Below are 22,812 nucleotides of genomic sequence, written 5' to 3'. Positions count from 1 at the left end.
CCTAATGGAAACATTGATTTAGAATAAAATGGCTCAAATTGTTTCAATTTTTTCAGCTTAAGCATAAAAACACATTGTCACTTAATGTCGCCTTCTTCCTCTTTCCAATGTTTGCCAAGAGACACAGTGATTTTTTTTAAGAGATTCAAGATCCTGGCGGGTGACACAGGTGGCTACCTTTCAGTTCAATACCTGCAAGAATATTAAAATGGACTCTTCAGTAGAAACCCCAGCAGTAAAGAGATTGATATTTTGTAAGACTTGACACAGCTCTAAACCCGTTAAACATTAGCTTCCGTCGGATTTGGTTTTGTGCGTAGTATCGGCTGTGGAGCCATGTGAACAGAATATCTTCAAGATCATTATGTTTAGAGATCACACAAACAAGTTGTTGGAAAATCATTATCTGGTAAATTTCATGTTTCAGTTGAACACAGGGATCATTTTAAAAACCTCCTTTGCATAAACTAGAAAATGAATGCAGTAGTCAAGGCTTGAGATTTCATACAAATATCAGCAGACAATGATGAAAAATGATAATGTCTCAGATATGTTTCACTTGTACAAGTCAATCCCGTCTATGTTTATATGCAAACAGAGAACATAACAGTTGTTGGCAAACTTCTCCCTGTCTACAGAAGGCTATGTTGTGATGCATAGAAGCAGTAGCTGGATGGGACACCATACAAAGCATAGGCCTTAGACACCAGATACTAAGATCCAGTATCCTGTTTGAAGTTACATTAATTAGGTTAGGGAAATATTTTAGCTTCGATGGAAAAAGCAAAGCCATCCCATTGTGTGTCAACCTTAATGAAGTGCTTGCAGTTGCTGAAACTTAAAAGCATAAATCTATTTATCATGATTTTTGTTGCTATAATGTAGGAGAACAAATGAACATTTCCAGTCAATGTTACTTTCAGCAGAAACGTCTTGCAAGTTTGTGGAACATTTGATTAACTTTCCCTCATTATGTTGATTTTAAAATGAAATGTAATCCAGGGAGCTTTGTTTCTCTCCAAATTTATTTTCTGTCAAAAATGAGTTAAATTTAATTTTCATGAATTGGGGCAGTTTGAGTGTGCAGCTCACGGTGAATTAATTCTGTTAATGTAATCAATTTTTTATTTTTTTTATTTGAATACAAAAAGTTTTCAATAACAAACTTCCTCCAAAGATCTCCATTAGTTTTAGGTATAGCCAATCAGAGTGGGAGACGGTGTATTTACAGTAGTTTTAATAACATCAGTTCAGTTTTTACTAATTTCAATTACTAACCATCTGTTCTAACGGAACCAAATAATTAAAAAATGAATATGCAAAAGTTACATTAATGGCATTATCACGACACTAACAGTAGATCAACATGATTAGCTGCAAATTGCTATAGGCAGATAATCATTCTAATTTATTTGAATAAAATGTGTTTTTTTTGGTTTTTTTTTAATCACACTTGAGAATGAAATGTCTGTTACTTGATTTACATTCATTATTGGTAGATCTCAAACTGTGAAACGACAAAAAATTGCAGTCTGTTGTTTTTGTCTTTTCAGCACCACATCCTGTAGATGGAGTGCAGTTTGACATATAGCTTCCTTTCACGCCTGACAAAAATCTGTCCAGGAAGCATACCATTACTATTGTCAAACTGGGGCTGCAGTTTATAGCTCAATAATGCAGTCATCACTCATACTGTCACTGACCATCACGTGTTTCACATTAGCTCTGTGTTTGACACTGATTTATTCCACCACCCTTGCAGATACAGAAGGGGAGGGGGAGGGGGAGGGGGGCATCCAGTCAGCATGTGTCGTGCCAAACTGTCTTTTGCCAATATTGTATTTTTGTTTTCGTTGTGTACTTAAGATCACAAAAACTTCATCTCTGTGTGTATTTCCTCATGAATTTCTTTTCTTACACTTTAGAGTCTTCCGCTCTAGTGGGCTCTCTCTTGCTTTGACCCATCCCAAAATGCCATTTAGCAGAGAGGGAAACAGCCTTGTATCCTTACATAAACTATATAGCGCAGGCCTTAGTTGTGCTCATCTGTTGTGGAATACCAATAAATAATGTGTGACAAAAGGCTGCTCGGGACACTCCTAGGCCTGCTCATTTGACCTTTCGCCAAAGAGAAACTCGACAAAAACAAACAACTCCCCTTGACACAAGGACGCAATCTAATTTGGTGCAGAGAGGCTGAAACAAGGCTTTCCATTTCGGAGTCTTTCGGGGGAACTGATTCCAGCTCAGCACACCCACATCAGGACTGGCACATGGAGCCTGAAAAGAAATCAATGGCAAAGGGTTTAACAGGCTAACCATAATTGGGCTCATAGTCTAGACCCACTGTGGTCTTTGGAAGTTTTGTAAATACCAACAGAGAATAACAATCTGGGTGGAAAATAGCTTGTGTCTGTCTAGATGTGGCTCATTGATTTTTCTGTTTTTTTTATTATTTATTTATCCTCTGTTTTGTGCATGCTTCACAGAACCTCGCAAGACGAAAGCAACGAGATGGAGAGAGAGAAGCTTTGTCAGATGAAAATATCATTCTGTGCACAGACCAGAATGTTATCAGATTATCCATACAGCCGGTACATTATCTTTTTACATTTTAAACACATTTAGCGCACGCTCTTATCCACTGGAACTGACAGCCAGTGCTACAGCTGAATGAGCAGATACCTGGCTGGTGTAACAAGTTACAGCAGTGACCCTGTGATCATTATATATGATACATTGCTAGAGTTAAGGCAAAGAATTAAAAGGCAGGATGAAAAGGCAGAAAATAGGCTATTTGTCTTGCCAAACTTAACACTCTGAGAGTTGTTTTTACTCAATTCTGACAGTTGCAGCAAAGGGACACTTACCAGAACAGAGCAGACTTTAAATATTGGACTGTATAAATATGTCTGGATGGCAGTGAGGAGGTCGGTGAGTTCAGTTATTCATTTGGATGGTGAAGTCATTTTCTGTGGGATTTTAGTAATCAAGAGACACGTTTCTCCACTGTTCGGTGGATTGAATAGGATGGGATTAAAATGACCTCGGGCTCAAAATATAGTAGAATAAGAGGAAATATGTGCTTGCCAAATAAGTAAATTAACATATCCTCATTACGTTAATAGGAAACCTAATCCGGTCACAGTTGGGGTTTTCTACAAAAATGTATTTGCTTTTGCAAATTAGTTGTATATAAATGGGAGTTCTAGGAGACAGGGTTGCAACTACCCATATATACTGTATCAAGAAAATCTGTAATTTAACACTACAGTCAAAAACAAGGAGACAACCATGTTTCCTTCTGGTATTGCACTGTTCTTAATGGTTGGAGCTATGGCCCTTCATTCCAGTTCTGGGAAATCTTAAGCACACAATGGTAATATCAATTGGATGTTTCCAGCTTTGTGGCAACAGTTTGGTGACGGCTGTCTGACCTCTGAGTGGCTCAAGTTCTTTTGATGTGAAAGAACTTAATCCCATCCAATGAACTCAAATGCAGACTGAGTCAAACCCAACAAGTCCTTTTTTAAATTAAATGATAAAATATAGAACAGAATATAAATGTTTGTTGATCTGGTCAATCGGGTGCCAGATCAACAAACGGTTCATTTCAAAAGTGAAACCCCCCTTTTTTTCTTTTTTTTGATCTTACACTGTATTGGTGAAGCTTTGATTAGGTTTAACAACTAAAATGACTTTGATATGGAAAGATCATGTCTTGGATTAAAATTACTTCTTTTAAAGGCAGTGGGCCTTTTGATGCCTTGGTTAAGGTTAGGGAATAACCCATGTGGTCATGTTTGAAGTAAACCATCGTTGACTGTCAGTTGGAATCCACTCTGACTTCTTCCCATCCTTTCCCTTTGTGGCTCAATATAATAAACTCCCACTTATTTCCTCCTTTTACTCCAGAAGAGAGTCATAATTTCTACGGCCACTAGAGGGCTTTCTCACTTGACTGTAAACATGCTGTTTTGGGACATTTTCTGCAACGACTAATGCTCTCACTTTTGTTGGGAGGACAGTCTTGCCTTAGGACTTATCACCAAAAATCAGTGACTGACCTCACTTAATGTACTTGTGGCTGAATGGGAGCAAATGCCTTCAGCCAGGTTCAACATTATGTAGAGAGTCTTTTCAGACTGTTCTATAATAGCTGCAATTACTGCCCCTGGCTTAAGAATAACATTTTGGCGTGTCCTTATACTTTTGGTGTACATATATTGTGTTAGTTTTCACTTATGGCCATACACTGGTGAGAATATTTGTTTATACACTGTACACCCAGTAACCTTTTTATGTGGGCAAGAAGCACTAAATCTGCAGAGTTTTAACAGGAAGGGAACAGTTCAGGGTTGTATGGCCTCGTTTTGTGAATTCAGGTTTATTTTTAGACAACTCTTGGTAAGATTTTGGCTCTTGTACACACAATGTTTTTGTACAGAGACCTGCGCATGTTAAAGGTGGCTGTTTTAACACCTGGAGTGATGATGACACACCCTTCTGCATGATTCTACCACCATTTATTAGTGAAAATCATTGTAACTTTGTAATTGTCTGCACACATTTTAAGGTGTTTGTCACATTATTTAGATTAGCATTACTTCTAACTGTAAAAAAAAAAAAAAAAAAAAAAAAACAGGTGAAAATGGCGCATCCAATTTCACATAATCCAGTTTGTAGCAGAGGAAGACACTCTAAAAATAATCCCTTCCACAGCACGTAAGCTGTATTTCAGAGTTTCACAAAGTGTTGTGAGGCTGTATTGTATATTACACAGTTTCTGCATGTTTGAGATGATTTTTATTTTTTAGAGAAACTCCATATCTGCCACGCGGTTCTGCCAAGTGTACCATGATGCACTGCGTGGCATTCATATTGTGATAGGTAATGACCCCCGCCGTAAACTGTGAAAATGTGTTCTTGCAGTGTCAGCTGCAGTACAATGTGCTTAGTAGGATTCAGAGTCTTGAGGACAGCAGGGCACCCCTCCCACCCCCACCCCACCCCCCCTTTCTACCGGCAATACAACAAAATATTGGCAGGTGGTTATTTGAGTCTAGGCTTCATATGAAAAATGAGTTCTTATCCTCTGCAGGTTTACAGGAGCTGATCCTTGTTATGCCATCCTTGTTTTTTTTTGTTTTTTTTGCTGCTGCAGCTCTTGGTGTTGTCGAGTGTCCAGAACACAGAACTTTGACAACTGGAGGCCGGGCTGTGCTCCATGAACTGGTTGAAGGAAAATCCCACTGATTTTACACAAAGTCTGGTTACAAGCCTTTGGGAACACCACTACTTAATAGGTGGTGGTGGGGGTGGTGCTGGGTGTGTGTGTGTGTGTGTGTGTGTGTGTGTGTGGGGGGGGGTATAAAGTCCTCTCTACTTGAGGCTAGCAGCTACTAGCATAACACACCTGAACCTTTGACCGAACTGAAGGCTGTCAAGTTGCGTTGTGGGTAATGTCGCTGCCAAGTTCTGACAAGGAAGAAGAATGAAGAATGTGTGAGATAAAAAAAGATCTCTGGTTCTGCAGATTTTAGTCCTTTTCTTTTTTTTTAAATGCATCGAGACGGCATTACTACTACTACTACTACTACTACTACTACTACTACTACAACAACATTAAAAGTATTTTTTAATGTGAACTAGTTGCATATGAGCATAATTTATTTTTATTTTATTTCATTTTAGCTCTTTTGTAAATGTGATAATAAATTCACAACATTCTGCCTATTTTATTTTGCATGTTATTTTTTGCCGAACATACTTCAACTGACATTGTGTGCATAAATATACAGGATATACAGAACTTAAGGTAAATAATTAATGAGAAATGTGTAAAGTATTTCTAAATGTAACACTAAAAGTAAATTATGCATAGGCCTACATCAGTAAAACCATTTTTTTCTTGTCACCTACTTTTTCTATTCACTTATTACCTTTTTTATTTTTTTTATTTAAATTTTTTTTTAATTCCCTCACAAAGTCTCTGTACTGTTACTACCAGATGGTGCACAGAAAGGGTTTTAGTGGCTGGCTCATAGACACTGATACAGTACTTTGCTGTCCATCAGTAATTACTGTCACCACAATTTCCTGGTTGCTTGATTAAATATTTATGAACACACGCGTCGTATTTTTGTATGGAATCACTATAACAAACATGAATTTATAATTAATTGCCTCACAGCAGCTCAGGAGACAGCTCGAGTGATCACACAATAATTTGCTGCTGCAATTACAAACCATTGTTCACCTAATATGATGTATATGGAAAGTAATCATTTTTTAATTTTATTTTTTTGCGAGATCCCACAGTCAACTGCTGCATAATTATATAGGAGACCACCAGTTTACCTATAGACTTTGTCACAGACAGACGAATTGACCAGCAGTCCATCAGTAGATTTAAACACTCACCCTCCCCATCCTGCAAATAACAAGCCTGAAAAATGAATTATCAATAATAATTTTGTGCAGTAATTACTCTGCCATTTCCTATGCTAAATGGCACTGCATTAACTACATTAACGGAAAAATAGATTGTTGGGAGAAAAAAAAACTCTTGTTTGCATGTGATCATTGCTAACATTGACCAGTCACTTCAAAATAAGAGCTAAGTTTTAATCCAACAGTGTGAGAAGTCCCATGTTTCCTGTCAGCAGCTGGAGCCTTTGGGCCGTTAATCAGTGTTAAGAAACAAAACTCAGGAGAACGTGTTGTTAGCCTCAGCGTATACTGTACAGTGTTGTGCAAAAGACACATTAAATGACAACAAAAAGAAGCATGTAATCATCACCTTTTTATTAGAACGCAGACGTTGATAGCTGACTGACTGATTGAGGTTAATTTTGGCATCAACACTCTGCAACTCATCACTCCTCAGAAAGCGCGCTGGGCAGCAAACGAGAGCACAGGGAACGAACCATGCAAATTACTCGGGAGGCCTTGGGAGAACAGTGTCTGCAGATGGGTGCTGGGGTGGTGGAGGTGGAGGCGCTGGCAGAGCAGAGGAAAATGCATACATGGCAACAATTCAGCAGCAGTAAAACAGCTGCAGCGGATAGAAAAGGTAAGCATAAGCTGGCTTGTTAGAAAGGCGCTGTGAAGACATCTTTAGGAGGTGATGTAGCACCACTCAGATTGTCTGTCTGAACTAGCTTACACAGGTTTTGTTACATTTCCAAAATACATTTCCAAAATGCATTAGAGCATCACTGTGTGTGGATCTAGAAAGCTCTGGTCCAAACCCAGGGGGTGTTGTGAAACTGTTAGAGGGTGCACTCAATCACTCCTGCAATTAGTTGACAATTACTGGAAAATGTTACATTTAGTATATTAATAATAACAAGTTCTTATGCCTGAATGACAAAACATGTTTCTAATTCCCCGTGAGTGTTTTTAATTATCTGAGCACCCCCATCAGTGGGACAAAAACACACCATCTTGCAGTACTTGAGTTAATTTTAACTGCTTTGTTGGAGTAATGGTAGATGGTGGGTGGGGCAAAGAGATTATAGTTGGCGTGAAGTTACTCTTAGGTGACTAAAAAGACTAGTGTCTTCTTGGTTAAAAGAAACCAACACTGATAAGATGTCTTTTTATAGTGAATGTCAAGGTGGGTCATTTTAAGCCAGTATTTGTTCAAGCAACAAATATTTTTTCTGCTGAGGACAATTCCATAATTACATAGCCTGAAGACAGAAACACAGCTTCAGCTCCCTCACATCATTGACAACTATGGGAAATTTATGAAATGGCTAAGTTTCACTCCAGCAATTTTCTGTCAGGCATTTCAGGAGTTTATTTGTCAGGTATTTATTTAATAAATTAGCCAGTGTTGCTAGTGTGCATGAGCTGATTTGTTACTTGTCCTTATTCTTCCATGCACCTCTCTGTATACAGGTGTGCAAGAATCATTTTCTGAAACTAACCCAACTTCCCCACTGCCCTCAACTTGTCCTTGAAACTGGCTGTTTCCATTTTGGATGTGGGGTAGACAGAATGAAACGTAAGAAGACAGTAAAATAAAGTTTAGCAGTGTGAAAAGGTTCCACAATTTTCCTCCTTCTATCATGAGGTCACACAGCTGCACAATCTTAAGAGGTCTAATCTAATTTACGAATAAGTAAGAACACCTGCTTGGGTGCTCTGAGCAATGGGTGTGTCGGGACTTAAAGGAGCTCTTTGTAAGTTTTGCCATTGCTACATAGCCAATGTTAGCGGTCACAACTGTTTACTTACCAGTCTAGAAGAAACATGAGTTTATTTCTTTACTCCCCAAGAGCTGTCCCCAGCGGTGAAAAGCAACCCTCATGTTTTGCTTCTATTTCTAAAACTTCTTTTCTTCTACTGAAGATAGCATGCTACCAGCTCAGCCTTTCCAGGTCAGACGTCTCGTCACTTTCCGATACTGAGTCACTGTAGTGTCCAGTCTGCCCTCAGGAAGTAGCGCTGCTCGGAGGGCATATTATAATCTTGTTTTGTGAATGCAATGACTGAAGCTGTTGGAAAGACTGATAAGTAAACAGCTGTCAGTGCTAACATTGGCTAGTAGCGTTAGTAAAACTTTTTTTTTATTTTAAAAAAAAAATTAATTTATATACTCATATTATCCTGTAATATTGACTAAAATGCATGTCTGTAAGGTTGAAAGATACTGTTTTGCACATTTTGCAAGGACCAACCTGCCGAAAGGTCTTTTGGGTTTAACTTGGTACAGTTAGTTTCACCCTGGTTATGTTCTACATAAACACCACGGTTCACTGCTGTAGCCTACATATAGTTCTCTGTGAGTTTTCTGACCTTCAACAGGCACAGAGTAAAAATATATAAAAGAATGTAAAACACAATCTTGCATGTGTCACATTAATTGGAGGAGGAAAAAAAATCTTGTGTTTTTTTTAGTTACTTAGTTTTTGACCTTTCTTCAGCTATTTAGAGGACTTTTAATATTAGCATAACCATGCTTGTGTATGATTCATAATTAAGGTAAAATATTGGGGTGTTTACTTTGCACTACTTCCCGATGTTCTCCCTAACCCGACGCTACTAAATCTTAAGACATCAACATCACTCTGTTCACAACCTTTTAGTTTCCTCAACCTGTTACACCTGATGGTTCCCAGCAGTTATTTCCACCCGTAGGACTTCCTGCTGAGGACACATCACTTTATTGAGCACAGTGAACCTGTCTACTGCAATATGCTAAATCATGCAGCGACTTAACCATGCATAGTAATGACATCTTTATGCTCTTTTTTTTTTTTTTTTTTCTTTCTTTTCTGCTAGTTTCTCACAGATCACTGTTAAGCAATACAACACAGTTCATTCCTGGTCATGTGGAATGCAGTGCATGTTGAGCCACGTGGAGTACAGAGGTTTCTATACAGCTGTAAGCCACCAGTGAAGTATGAAATAAAATGTCAGCTCCTCAGAGCGACTGACTTGTTCTGAATGCTCAGATTATCACCTCTCTGTCTCGACTGAGATGCAATTTGTTTTCTGTCTGAAAAAGTTTGAAGAAAAAAGGGGTGGAAAAAAAAGAAAGCAGAATAGCCAATTGGTGGCTTATTAGAATGCAAATGTGCTCCGGAGCTGAGATTTTGCATGCTGTTATCAGTAGCCATCACGGGGAGAAAGAGTCACCGCTGTGACTCATTCAGGGAAACATGACATTTAGGAGATAATCGGTCTGTCTTTTTGCAATTGTTCTTCAACTTTTCAGCAGTGTGAAACCCTCTCATGCTTATTCAGAGGCTATCTGAGCCAGCAGAGCAGGCCTCGTCCTCTCCTCTGGCAAGGCTTTGCTGATAGGAGAAAAAAAAACTGTGGAATATGAGCATGTGATAGAAATCCATATCAAAGTGGTTTAAATTTCAAATGTACAGATGGATGGTGGAGCCTTTGGTTTCCTCCCATGTCACTATGTTTTTGAAATGAGGAAGTGTATTGGATCATGTCGGCTCATAATGATCAGCTAATCTGAAAAATACGCACGCAAGCACAAAGCGAGATGAGGAGCCCGGCCGAGGTTATGTGGCCAGGCCTCATTTCTGCTCGTGTGCTCACGGGAGATTCCTCCTCACAGACGATGGTGCGGTAAATTTAGTTTATCACTGTGTCAAATACATTTCTAAGATGATTTTCTATAGCCGGGCTGCAAAGTGTGACTTGCTTTCCCATCACAGAATGGGGGGGGGGGCGAGCAAGCTCTATACACCCCCTCACTCTGTGAACATTATATCCAGACAGTTTGTGCTGCATAATTTAACTCCATCTGTGAAGAAATGTGGAGCTAGAGGAGAAGAAAGGCGTGCTGAATCTGGTGTTCTCTCTGCCACTTTTTTCATACCGAAGCTGGGTGGTAAAATAACATTATCTGTCAATAACGCTCGGACTCTTGAGGTAAAGAAAGGCATAGGAGGGTGTAAAAATCGTGCTGGATTCCTCTTATTTTCAAAGTGCTCTCTTTGCTTCACAAAAGCTTTTTTATTTGCTCCATTTTACTCCTGTTCAGAAAGTCTTTCACACTTTCAGCAACAGTGATGGTGATATCTCATAATACTTTCAAAAGAAGAGCTGGGTAGTAGTACAGTAATGATCTCTAACAAAAGGCAGCATAACAGGGTTGAGCATAAGGCACTAAAACCTGTGCTGAAAGGCGTCACCCAGCACAAAGTAAGTTGAAAAGACAGAGCATTTACATCACATTTAAAGCTGTTATTAGAACAGCTTATTGGTGTAAGTCATCCCAAATTATTGGCTGTAGGATTAGAGGCAGTCTTTTCACTGCAAGCTTCTATATTTGCCCACAACAGCTGACACCTAATGTAAAGTTTGACCATGATTTGCCATTTCCAGACAAAAAAAAAAAAACAACAAAAAAAAACCACTTACACCTTGAGCCTTGGCACGGAGATTTGTGCCCTTCATGAGAACTCATCTTGTGCACTCAGTAGTTGTGTGCTGTCCCAAATGCAAAAACTTTTTGAAACAGCTACAATACTTTTTTTTAAAATGAAATAGAAGTAAGATGCAGTTGTAGTTGTGCACCCAGGAGATGAGCCTTGAGATGAGGAGTGAGCAGCGTCCAATGAGAGTGCAGGTAGCAGACACACCTATACAGTGACTTCTTCTGCTCTATTGAATACTGTTGTCATTCTCACCAGTTGCAGAACTGGTGAGAACTGGAATAATCATTACGTCATCATTACCAGCTGCGTAGTTCATCAGCTCCGTCCAACCTGAAGATTTGTTGCTTTTTTTTTTTTTTTTTCTTTTATTATAACCTCTGAATGCATTTATGCTTTTTCAGAAAGGCCTTGCTCCAGTTCACACCTGGATGTTTCACACAGAACAGTAGCATAGTTTGATCTGCTGGCTCCGTTGCAGCAGCTCGGAATGAAACGCTTTGCTCAAGGGCACTGCAACAAAGGGACAATATCCCCTGCGCAGACATGTCCTGCTAAGCTGAGGATTTAACTATCAACCTTAAACAGTCACGACCGAAATACCTAAAAAAAAAAAACTGGAAGAAAAAAAAGACTTCTCTCACAATGAGGCGTACAATTTCAGAAGCAGGAGCCTTATTTAGTTTCGGTAACAATGGATATATAATTGAAATAAAATTGAATTATTTCACCGCAGGAGTTAATCCGTTTGATGATTATCTTCCTCCGCTTCATTTTTACTTCACAAAAACCTGTGGATAAAGAAAATGAAAGCAAAAATAAACTCGTAACAGAAAACTCATTTCAAAACGAAGCAGTTTTATGGAGGATTTTGACAGTTGAGCAAAAGATCCTCGGATGTCACCAGTAAACGACAGAAACAGGCGAGCTTGATGTAGAGCACTAATAGCTGCACTAATTAAAGTGGGCTCAGTCTCCCTCCACCTCCAGTAAGGTGCATGTACAAAGGCCAGTGGGGTAGCAGGGGTTGAGGCCCAGATAATGAGGTTCGTTGGGAAACGGCAGTGTGCTTGTGGTTGCTGTTGTTTCTCCTGGATTTTTCGCCTCCTCTCCGTTGACCTCGGCTCATTACCGCGCATGAGAAGAGGTGACGGTAGCACCGTGACCCCTGTGGTCCAATTCATTACTCTGCATCCTGGACCTCGCCTCCCCCAGGAACAGGCCACTTCCACAGATTCAAGGTGACGGTGAGAGACAGGGAGAAAGAGGAGGAAGGCAGGGAAAATGAGTGGGAGAGGGGAAGGAGAAATGAGGATTGTGATTGTCCATAGGGAGGAGTGACTGAATTTGGTGAAGGGTCTGATTAACAAACGCCCTTAATTTGTGATCCATTCATGAAATATTGTCGGGTGGGAGTCGGTGGATGATGTAAATGTCTGGTTGAGGGAACAAACTTGGAGGACTAACACTTCTAAAACATCAGCTGCTGATGAAAATATCTATGTATAACGTATGTTCTGACCACAATATATAACAGGGGGTAAAATTCAGTGTTGACAGGCCTGTGTTTAAAAAAAAAAAAAAAAAAAAACCTTTCGACACAAAGGATTACGCAAATGCCCATAAAAAAAGTAATAAATTTAAAATCCTGCTGCAGGCTTTGAGCTGTCCTGTATGGAAGTGTAATTATGTCAGTGTCTCCGTACGAAGCAGCACAGTGAGGTGCAGAAAGCTCGACACATCATCTCTCAGCAGCGCTAAATTAGCTTTTGGAAGTGTCATGTCTGAGTTGTTGGACTCATCCTCAGCAGGAATCCCCCCCCCTACCCACCCACCCAAACCTGTCAGCTCACATATCGCTGCTGCAGTGTCAGACGAGGCCTCTCACCTTGCAGAGCATCGCCGAAGCCCTGTTCCTCTTTCCCTCTGGCAGCTTGTCACCTGCGTGCACCCCATCCCGTCATTCCCTCCCTGTCTCTTTGTCTCCTCATTTCCCCATTTCCCTCTCATTTCCTTGGCGTGTTTTTAAAGCTAGCCAAAAGAGCGAGCAGGTGACCTGCACGCGCTGGCCTCTACCTCGCTTATACAGCTTTTGATTTCTTGTCGCTCCATCCTATTTCCTCTTTTTGTCCGTTTTTGGTCTCTGTTCTTGTCTGTTTCATTTCATCCCAGAGTCTGTTTCCTTGTCCATTCTGCAGGGACATCCTCACTTTCAGGTCACAGAGTGAGATGCCACCAATCCTGCTGGAAAGCTCTTCCTTATCGCCCTCGCATGCCTCTGCTAACTCAGGAGAGAGTTCACAGAGGTGCACTACTGAGGAGGAGCTTAGCACTCAAAGTAAAATGCTAAAGGATAGTTCAAATTTATTGCAACTTTTTGGCTATTACTCCTATCAGTAATGATAACGATGTCACCATGTTGTGACATGGCTAACAACAAATCAGATGGAGCAAAAAGCACAAGAAGTCACATGATCAGCAAGGCTGTGGAGACACCATGGGGTATCCACACATATTTTTAAGAGAAGGTATTTTTCACCAGGTACTCTGAAATCTGAGATTTTTATCTGGCAACATTCTCACCAAGAATTACATAGATAAGAAAAGGAGATGGTTAGCTTAGCATAAAGACTGGAAGCAGGGGGGACAAGCTAGCCCCAGTTCTTTTCAAAAATAAAATCTGCCTACTGTCTATCCTTACAAAAAAATAATTGAAAAAATGACTAGTTGTGGCTTTATGGGCCATTATGTGCTACACTCTTCCTTGGCTGAGCTGCTGGTTGCCTGGTAACCTCAAGGCAACAAGAAAGAGAGTAAATTAGTGTTTTGTTTTTTTCCCCAAATTCTCTTTTGGAGGATTTAAACCCTTCAGGGAAACGTGAATCACTACATCACTAAGCTAGTTCATCTCGTTTTTATACGACTCAGAAAAATTCGAAGATTCAACTATTGTATGAAGGAATGAAGGTATGAAAGCATCATATGCCAGCCACCAGCATCCCTCATCCCTCTGCCTCCGCCTGCCGTAATGCTCACCTCCATCCACCTTTCTTTCCACCTCGCTGAGAGCAGACAATAAACCTTTTCCTATTTATTCTAGCTCTGAGTCTCTGTCCTACATTTGAGCTCTCCCAAACAAAGTGGTTATACTGGCTAGACTTGTTTATAACCTCACATCGTCTCATCTGACCGAGTACACCATTATCATACCAATATTATCAGATAAAAATGATAACCAAAGCTTTTGAAATAAGTTGTAATAACCCGCATTCATCTTTCAAAGTGTGTTTCTGGGAATGAAAATCCATAGCTATAGCTTTTCCTTTTTATGCTAAAAGCTCCCTGGGTCTTTCTTGGGGCATGTCAGGCTTATCGAAAGTTGAGCATTTAGGAAAGTGACTTCATCTTTGCTTCGTCTTTGCACTTGGTTTGAACTGAGGCATCTGTGCGGAGCCACTGCTGTGCAGATGGTGCAAAGGGGTTTGACTTTTCTCTCTCTTTTCTCTCCTTCCTGAACTCCCTTTTTTTTTGTTTGTTCTGTCCTTATCACTCCTATAAACACCTCTTGGTCACTACCAAGAGGCAGCCCCATGTGTGGAGTGCAGGCAGCAGGAACAGCAGGGAGTGTTAAACAAGACTTTTTCTGCAGGCCTCTCCCTAATGGGAAGGCAGGATGCTTTGAAAAGCCACAGAAAAAGAAGTCGTGTAGGACAGTAGCTCAATGTCTCTTTCTCTAATGGGCTGATGCATGCCAGGCAAATGAGCATGCCCTGACTGGCCAGGGTCCAGTTCCTCCACTGCCACTGGAATGATCACGCTCATTATCTTATTTTGCTCCCGGGTCGACACGAACAACACAATCCGTGCTTTTTGCCAGCGCCGGGTTAACAAAGACGGTTTTTCCTGCACCTCTCCCTCCTTTTTTATTTCTCTCTGGGGATTCTATGCCATCTGGTATTGTCGGTGGCGGGGAAATGGGGGGGAGCGGGCGGTATCAAAGGGGCCTGTCCAGCAGTTGATCAAGGGAGAAATCCGGCAGGTGGCTGGCTGCCTGTCTCAGGAGTAACATGGCTGGAAGCAAGAGATCCACACAGGAGGGGTGAAGACGATCATCATCCCTGGTTGGAGCCTTGTACAATATGTGGATTTTTTATTTTTTATTTTGGCTCTGTATGAGTAACGTTATTATTGATGTATTGAGAGAGAAGAGCAGGAGGAAGAAACTTTTGTATTGGGTTTTAGATGTGGGCATATTTCCCCTGTGTCGACTTTTATATCCATTACCTGAAGTGCCTGGCAGTGAGTGCCACAAATGGAGATCCCTGTCACTCTTTATCATAACTCTGACATTCAATATTAAAAATACATTCAAGCGTGATTGAATGTTTGATGGTGTTATTCTATGACTGATCTAAGTGTCTGGCGGCTGCATATCATTTCACTGGTGCATGTGTAGAGGCAAATGTAACACATTATCACTGCCAACTGGATACTCTGGAGGATTCTGTTTAGTTTTTTTTTTCTCACCAGTACTGCTGTATACCTACAAACAAGGCAATTTGACTTGTGTGTCATATTACTGTTGGCAAAGAAAAGGCGTGAGACATGAGTCTGACTGCAGTGTGAATCGCACATCTTTGTCCAGCAGTCTCACATTAATCTCAATTGTTCCTTTCCCTTATCTTTGCATCTAGCTATCTAATAATAGACTCCAGGGGCAGAACCTTTTTCACGAATGCTCACCCCACAGCCTTCCATATCAAACTGTGCATAGAACATCAGAAAATAAAGTGCTGATGGCCACTGACAAAGAATCAGATAGCAGACATCAGTCATCCAGCACTTAGTCCCAATTGTGATCTAGAGTATAAATTAAATATGCTTGAAAATGGCTGTAGCCCTTTAGAAACGTCTGCTGTCAGTGAGATGGAGTTTTCTGAGGGGACAGGCAGCAACCTCTCTGGGGATTTAGCTCTATTTCCACTGTCCAGATCAAATGAAAAATGAATCATTCTGCAGAGGGAAGAATATGATGCATGACTAAAGGGGATGAGGAAGCTGGTGGTGGTGGTGGTGGTGGGGTGGGGTTGAGAGGGCCAGAGGGGAGGTACTGTAAAGTAAACTGTAACTGTTGGAAGATGGAGATGGACCAACATCTACTGTATGGTAAAGGCACCAGCATTTTAAAGGAGATGTTTGTAAGTTTTGCTATTGCTACATAGCCAACGTTAGCATTAACAGCTGCTTGCGTACCAGTCTAGAAGAAACATTGCGAGTTTCAGCCTCACACTTTATTCCTTTTTTTGCAGAGAGCTGTCTCTAGCATTGGAAAGCAACCCTTTTTGTTTTGTCTCAATTTCTTCTTTTCTCCTTTTGAAGCACACTAACCGTCATTTCCGATACCGAGTCACTGTCGCGTCCAGTCTGCCCTGAAGAAGTAGCGCTGCTCAGAGGACATATTTTCACCTCTTGTGTTATAACTATGGCTGAAGCTTTTGACAAAATTGGTAAGTTAACAGCCGTTAATGCTAAAGTTAGCTATGTAGCAATAGCAAAAATGACAAATGGCTTCTTTAAAAAGAACAAAATGTACTACTGCAGCATTAATCATAAGACCCCTGTTAGAAATATAGTACAATATCTGGGTTCCTCGAATGTCTTTGTTGACATTTAAACACAAATTTTCAATATGGTAAATTTCCAAATTTCCACCATTTATGGCTTGTGCTGCCACCCTAGAACAACCCTACATACCTTGTTTCTTCCTCAGCACAGTGGCAGCATAACACTACTGAGGTAGGAAATGTTAATAAAGAAGCGTGTCCACACACACTGAGTAACTGTTCTTGTTCTTGTTTATTCATTGGTGACCACTTGCAGAGCTGGAGTAAGGGTTCAAACACTGGTAGTTTTGTAATGACTGTAACTTTTTACATATCTTAAATGGCCCATTTACTATAAAGACAAAAGTATTATGTATGATATACTGGATATGAAGATTGAAAATTCATGTTGCAAAAAGAAAAGAATCTTCAAAAAAAAATGTCATGAAATGACATGAGAAGCTCGAGAGGAACATTTCTCTATTAACTTACAAACAGAATGAATTCCTTTGTGTAAGAAACTGTAATTAAAAGTAATATTTAGGGCAGAGCACATGCATTGATAAAATATGCATATATACAGACATCTACAGCATAACTTTGTGCATGCTGCATCTGGTGACAGCATTGTGTTCACACTTCAGCCATGTAGAAAGGATCCTTACTTATGTAGGCTAATGGCTAGAGTGACTCTCTTATGGACAAAACACTAACATGATGTGACATGCATGTCTGAATGGTGGTAAATGCACCAGAGGCTACTTAAATACTGAAGCGATGCACGCTGTGATAGTATAATAATGTTACATCAATATTTAAAACTGTTAATGTATTATTTTATGGGATTCAGACGTTTATCTGGTGGAGTTCCTGGATCACACACATTTATTCCCGGGCTTTTATTGCAAAGGTCTCTTAGGTCTCTGTCCTTTTGATTTCACTCGGTCATAGCTTTCATCTGCAGCCAATGTGTAGTGTGATTTATTTTTTTTAATTTAAAAGTAAGGATTTAGTTTGGGTGCAATGTGGGCACAAGGTAAAACATGTTCCTCCTGTGCATCCTGAATTATGATCCATTAATCATCTTCAAGAAAAACTGCTGGAGCTTCTAAACCCGCTGGTTTGACTCAAAACACAAAAAAAAATATTCACTTGACCCTCTGAATTATTAAAGAGCGTAGTATCAGGTTTTTGATGAATATTTTAACCGTGCATCATTTATGATTGCCTGACACGGTCCGGAGATGTTTTCCTATGTACAATTAGGAAAGGTACGCTGTCATTGTAATGACCAGACTTGAACATGGATGATGTTGTTGCCTCCTCTTCCTCTGGCAGCAGTTGGAATAATGAGCTGCTGATGAGTCACACCGTGACAGAGGTGCAACTCAATTACCCTGTAACAACAAACACAAGACATGAAGAAGTGCAGTTTGATGATCCTGAGGCGAAATGGAGCATCTTGTTTGGCTGTCTAGTAGCTTCAAGATTTGTTTGAACGCCCGTTCTCATAAACTCCACTGGTTTTTTCCACTGTAGCTCCACAGAGCTGCCTGCCCCATCCTCTTCATATGAATGCAAATTTGTAGTGTTTAATGGCTCACTCGTGTCAGGCTTTCACCTCTCTGTCTCGACATGAGCGAGGAACAAAGAGGGCGCATTTAGCAGGCACCTTTTTTGTATACAACATGTCAGCACCACCTGAAGAATCTGACATCCAATCAACCACCACACAAACACCCTCACACAACATGCTGACATCACCGGAGGAATCTGACATCCAATCATCCACACAAAAAACAAACAAAAAAAATTACTAGACTATTTGTATTTCGTCAAATATTAAAGAACATGTGGATATTTTACAAAAAATAAATGAAAAAAATCTTGTTTTTTCCAGACTTTGTGTTCCTGTCAAATATCATCATAAGATATACTGCGTGTATGCATTTGTGAGTAAATAAGCCCAATTCATACATTATTAATTGTAATAACTACTAGAGGAATGTTGTTTATGTGGTCATCACTGAATGATTAAATTAGATACTTTAAACGAGATCTGTTGTGTTACAGGTGAAAAATATTAGATTTTTACTGCTGAAGATAAACGTATATTCAGTGAAGATCCTAAATCCCTACAATGGTTGTATAACATGAACAGCCCAGTGACTCCTGTAAGTGTGTGGGTGTCTGTTTCTACAAGTTTTTGCTGTATTACATTCTTCATATTTGAAGAGAACAGATGTACAATAATTGGATAAATCACCAAACCTGTGTACAGCAGGTTCATTTTATGTGCTTAAATATTTCAATATGAAGAACGGCACGTAGTATGTGGATGACCAAACATTAAACCACTATATCCATTAGCAAGCATCACATCCCGAAAACATGGGCATTAATCTGCTGCAGTAAAATCCTCGACTCTTCCGGGGAGGTTTTCCACAACATTTTGATACTTTTGCTGCAGGGATTTGCTCCCATTCGGTGACAAGAGCATTAGTGAGGTTGGCCACTGATGTTAGGTGATAAGGCCTGGCTCGCCATCAGCATCCCCAAAGGTGTTGGATGGAGTTGAGGTCAGGGCTCTGTGCAGTCCAGTTGAGTTCTTCCACACTAAAACAGGGGAAACCATTTCAATAAGGATCTCACTTTGTGCATGTTGTTCAAAATTGTCCTGTTAAAACAAGAAAGTAACTTTTCCTTCCACGCCTCTACTACAGTTTGCATGACAAAACTTCATACTAATCCTAATCTTCACCCTCAAACAAAGACTTAAAGGAGTTATTTGTAAGTTTTGCTTCTGCTACATAGCCAACAGCTGTTTATTTACCAGTGTCAAAGACTTGCTTTCCTTATTTACTTGCCAAGTGCTGTCTCCAGTGGTGGAAAGTACCCCTCTTTTTTTACTTGAACTTTTCTTACGCTCAAGTCAGCAGGCTAACCAGTTATCGCTGGCCCATCTCTTCACTTTCCGATACCAACTCACTATAGCTTCCAGTCCGCCCTGAAGGAGAAGCACTGCTCAGATGGCGTATTATAACCTCCTGTTGATGCCAACATTGGCTAGTAACATGTAGCAATAGCAAAACTCAAAATGAATTGACTTCTCACACTAACTTCACTCACATAATTATTGCAAACAAGCCCATACACAAACACACTTTCTGGTTATTTCCCATTGAACAGGGCGAGGGCGGCTCCTGTACACAAAGAAAGCATGGTGGGTGTTGATTAATACGGGGCATCAAATTCAAGTTGGCAGCCCCAGAAAAATAAACAGTCCTCACTTTAATTAACTCTGCAGAAGAAAGAGTATGACTAAGTCAATATTTATCACGTCTAGCGATGGAGGCCCACGCTGGCTTCCCCCACTAGGCCCAACGCTAATTACCTGGAGGCCAACAGGAGCGCTGCTCAGAAATGATGAGATGTATGCTAGATCGTTTCTTAAATTTCCCCCAAGTGCCAGGGGTAACACAAAGCAATCGCATTAGGGAAAACACAAACACACACACACACACACCTTTTTTTCTTTTTTTTTTGGTAATTGGCTCTAAAATATGGACAGATGAAGAGATGCATGATTAAAAATAAAAATAGTTTGTGTTGCAACAAACTGAGGCAATGTAGTCGCACAAGACAGCCTCCACCTGATGAGAGGGAGATTTGCAAGCTTGATTAGGAGCAACACCTCTAATTGTTTGTCAAAAAAAATATACACACAAAAGGTTCAGAGAAAATCCTGAGGCTTGTTTCTTGCTGTTTTACTCAGCGCTGCATGCAGACTCTATGATGCCGGTGACGCAGCTTACAGTGAACATACACAAGTGGAAATTGTAGGTGGTTTGCACTGCACACCATAGAATAAAAAAAAAAAAACTGTCCATACTTGCAGGTGGATAAGAGAACAAAAAAATCTTTGAAGGAAGCATTCATCTGGGAAGCTTCGAGTTTGCAGGGTCACAGCGAGCTTGCTGCGAGGGCAATAAACCAAAAAGATATCATATTCCCTTTTCACAGCGTGAGGACTCGCCTTATCCACTACTGGGGGGAAAAAAAATACGTCTTTGAGGGAACAATTTTAATTAACTCCCCATTTAGACGTTTTGTGTTTGGTATCCTTTCCCCTCCTTTGCCCCCCCCCCCACCTCTCCCATCTCTCACCATTTTTCTCTCCTTCCTTTTCCCTCTGATATGAAATGGTTTCAGGCACAACTTGCTTGGTGTAATTGTCTCCAAAATGGCGCTATGAAGGTCGAAACTGAGTAAGGGGCATTTGAATAATTTGATTACGGCACGTTTTTTAACCTGCAAAGCTCTTAATCCCACGGCGGCCAGGGAATGTTAATGAGTCACCTGCCTTGTTGTCCTCGCCGATAAGAGAGAGGAGGGGGGAATATTTTCCTCTCATTTTGTTTGGTGGGAAAAAAAAAAAAAACTACCTCCAACACAGCTGATAGACAACCCCACACACACCACTCTAACGCAGCGCTGAGCTCTTTAGGGTATTATTTCCAACCAAATCGTAATGGCCCCCAGCTGTTTCACATATGTACTGCGATAACTCATAAGCAATTAATGAGACAATGTGACCCCAGCAGATAGAATGGGGCTTCACTCTCATCAGTTATCTGCTTCCTAGTGCTGTTCAAAGAGCCGAAATGGAGCTTATATCTCACATGGGCGTATCCAGCTTATACTCTTGAACATATCAGGGCCTAAAAATGCAGGAAGTACCTAGAAAAAGGGAGGCAAAAAAAAAAAAAAAAAAAAAGCTTTTCATTGGGAAATTGGGTTTTTTGGTAAAGGCAATGAGTGCACTCCTTCAAGAAGTAAAATTGGGGCAAGACCATTTTTAAGAAGGAGAAGATGGGCCTATTGAACATCACTGTGGAAGTGCGTTAGCCAATCTGATGCTGTCGGAGTGAAACTTTTCTTCTTCCTTTTTTTTTTTTTTTTTTTCAACCTCCAATTTTCCTTCTGTATTAACTGTATTTGAAGAATCTCAGTCTTACCTCTGACATGACTGGTTGTTTTTTTCTTCTTCTTCTTTTCGTTGAAAGATGTGTCAACCCAGATAAAATACTCCACTGTAAGAGCTTGAAACTGACGACAACACTGCAGATGTTTTTTAGTCAAAACGCCTGAACTCATCGTCTTACCGAGCGGTGAGCAACAACCAGAGGTAGAGCCCTGCTCAGGGAACAGATGGACAGCGCGCAATCCTTTTTTTTTTTTTTTTTTGAAAGTCATAATTTCATAAGTTTAGTAGGCAGCAGGATTTCACACTTTGTTAATTTGTATTCACTGTGAAGCTGAGAGACAGACCAGCAAAGGAATTTCTTACTGAAATATTCATCAGAATCCCACAGGGCTTGTACTACAGAGACGCCAGCATATAACAGAAAGCAAATAACATCCAAACTAAATTCATTCAGGGTAAACATTTTGCCCTTCCAAACAAGTCACAATTACAGCGACTTAAGAGCTGCTTTCTCCTGGTGTCGATGATTTTTTATTTATTTTTTCCCCACCAGCAAAGAGAGAAACAGAAATCTTTTCTTCCTTTTCAATTAGATATCAGCTTTTCTGACAGTCTGGCATGATGAAATGAATCTTAATGCCTGCTGCTAATGCAAACGCATACTAATAGTCTCAACCCGTGCTTAAAGATTCAAGACTGAATACTTTATTTTCATCTCGGCAAACTTGCAAAGAAAACACACAGTGTGCTCAAGATAAAAAGACAATTATTCCACCAGTAGCACCAACTCCACACAAAAGAGCCCCAACTGTGGAAGGATAAAATCTCTTCTGTTTGTTTTTGGAGCTTTCTAGGATCCACTGACTCCTCCTTGGCAGTGGTCACATTCAAGACGGGCGTAGTGGGGGCAGTTGGTGCTTAGGAGTTCAATCCTGTCGCTGAAGTGCATCTGTATCCCCTCGACATGTTGTAACACAAGTATTTGGGCTGTCTTTGCCTTCTTCTCTTCGCCATAAGTAAGTCTCCATAAGCATACAGACACAGCTTACATAAGCAGGGCAGCTGGTAGGATGTTTATCACAGTTGTCTTTGGAGTTGTGCCGCCTCTGGGTTTAGGGCTGCTCGGGTCCAGACCGAGCCAGGACCCTCCATCGCTGGAGGACAGGCGGTTTCCATGTGGCTCGCACCATGATGCATGAATGTGGAACACATTTACGAATACAGATGTGTTTACTCTGTCCTTCTTTAATGTCTGCATGCCGACTGCGACAGTGTGTAAACTCATGCAACTGTGGCTACATTCATG

Source organism: Seriola dumerili, unplaced genomic scaffold, assembly GCF_002260705.1.
Source record: "Seriola dumerili isolate Sdu_G_001 unplaced genomic scaffold, Sdu_1.0 BDQW01001124.1, whole genome shotgun sequence".
Lineage (NCBI taxonomy): Eukaryota > Metazoa > Chordata > Actinopteri > Carangiformes > Carangidae > Seriola > Seriola dumerili.
The sequence above is the reverse complement of the archived record's forward strand: the minus strand, read 5'-3'. Positions refer to the sequence as shown.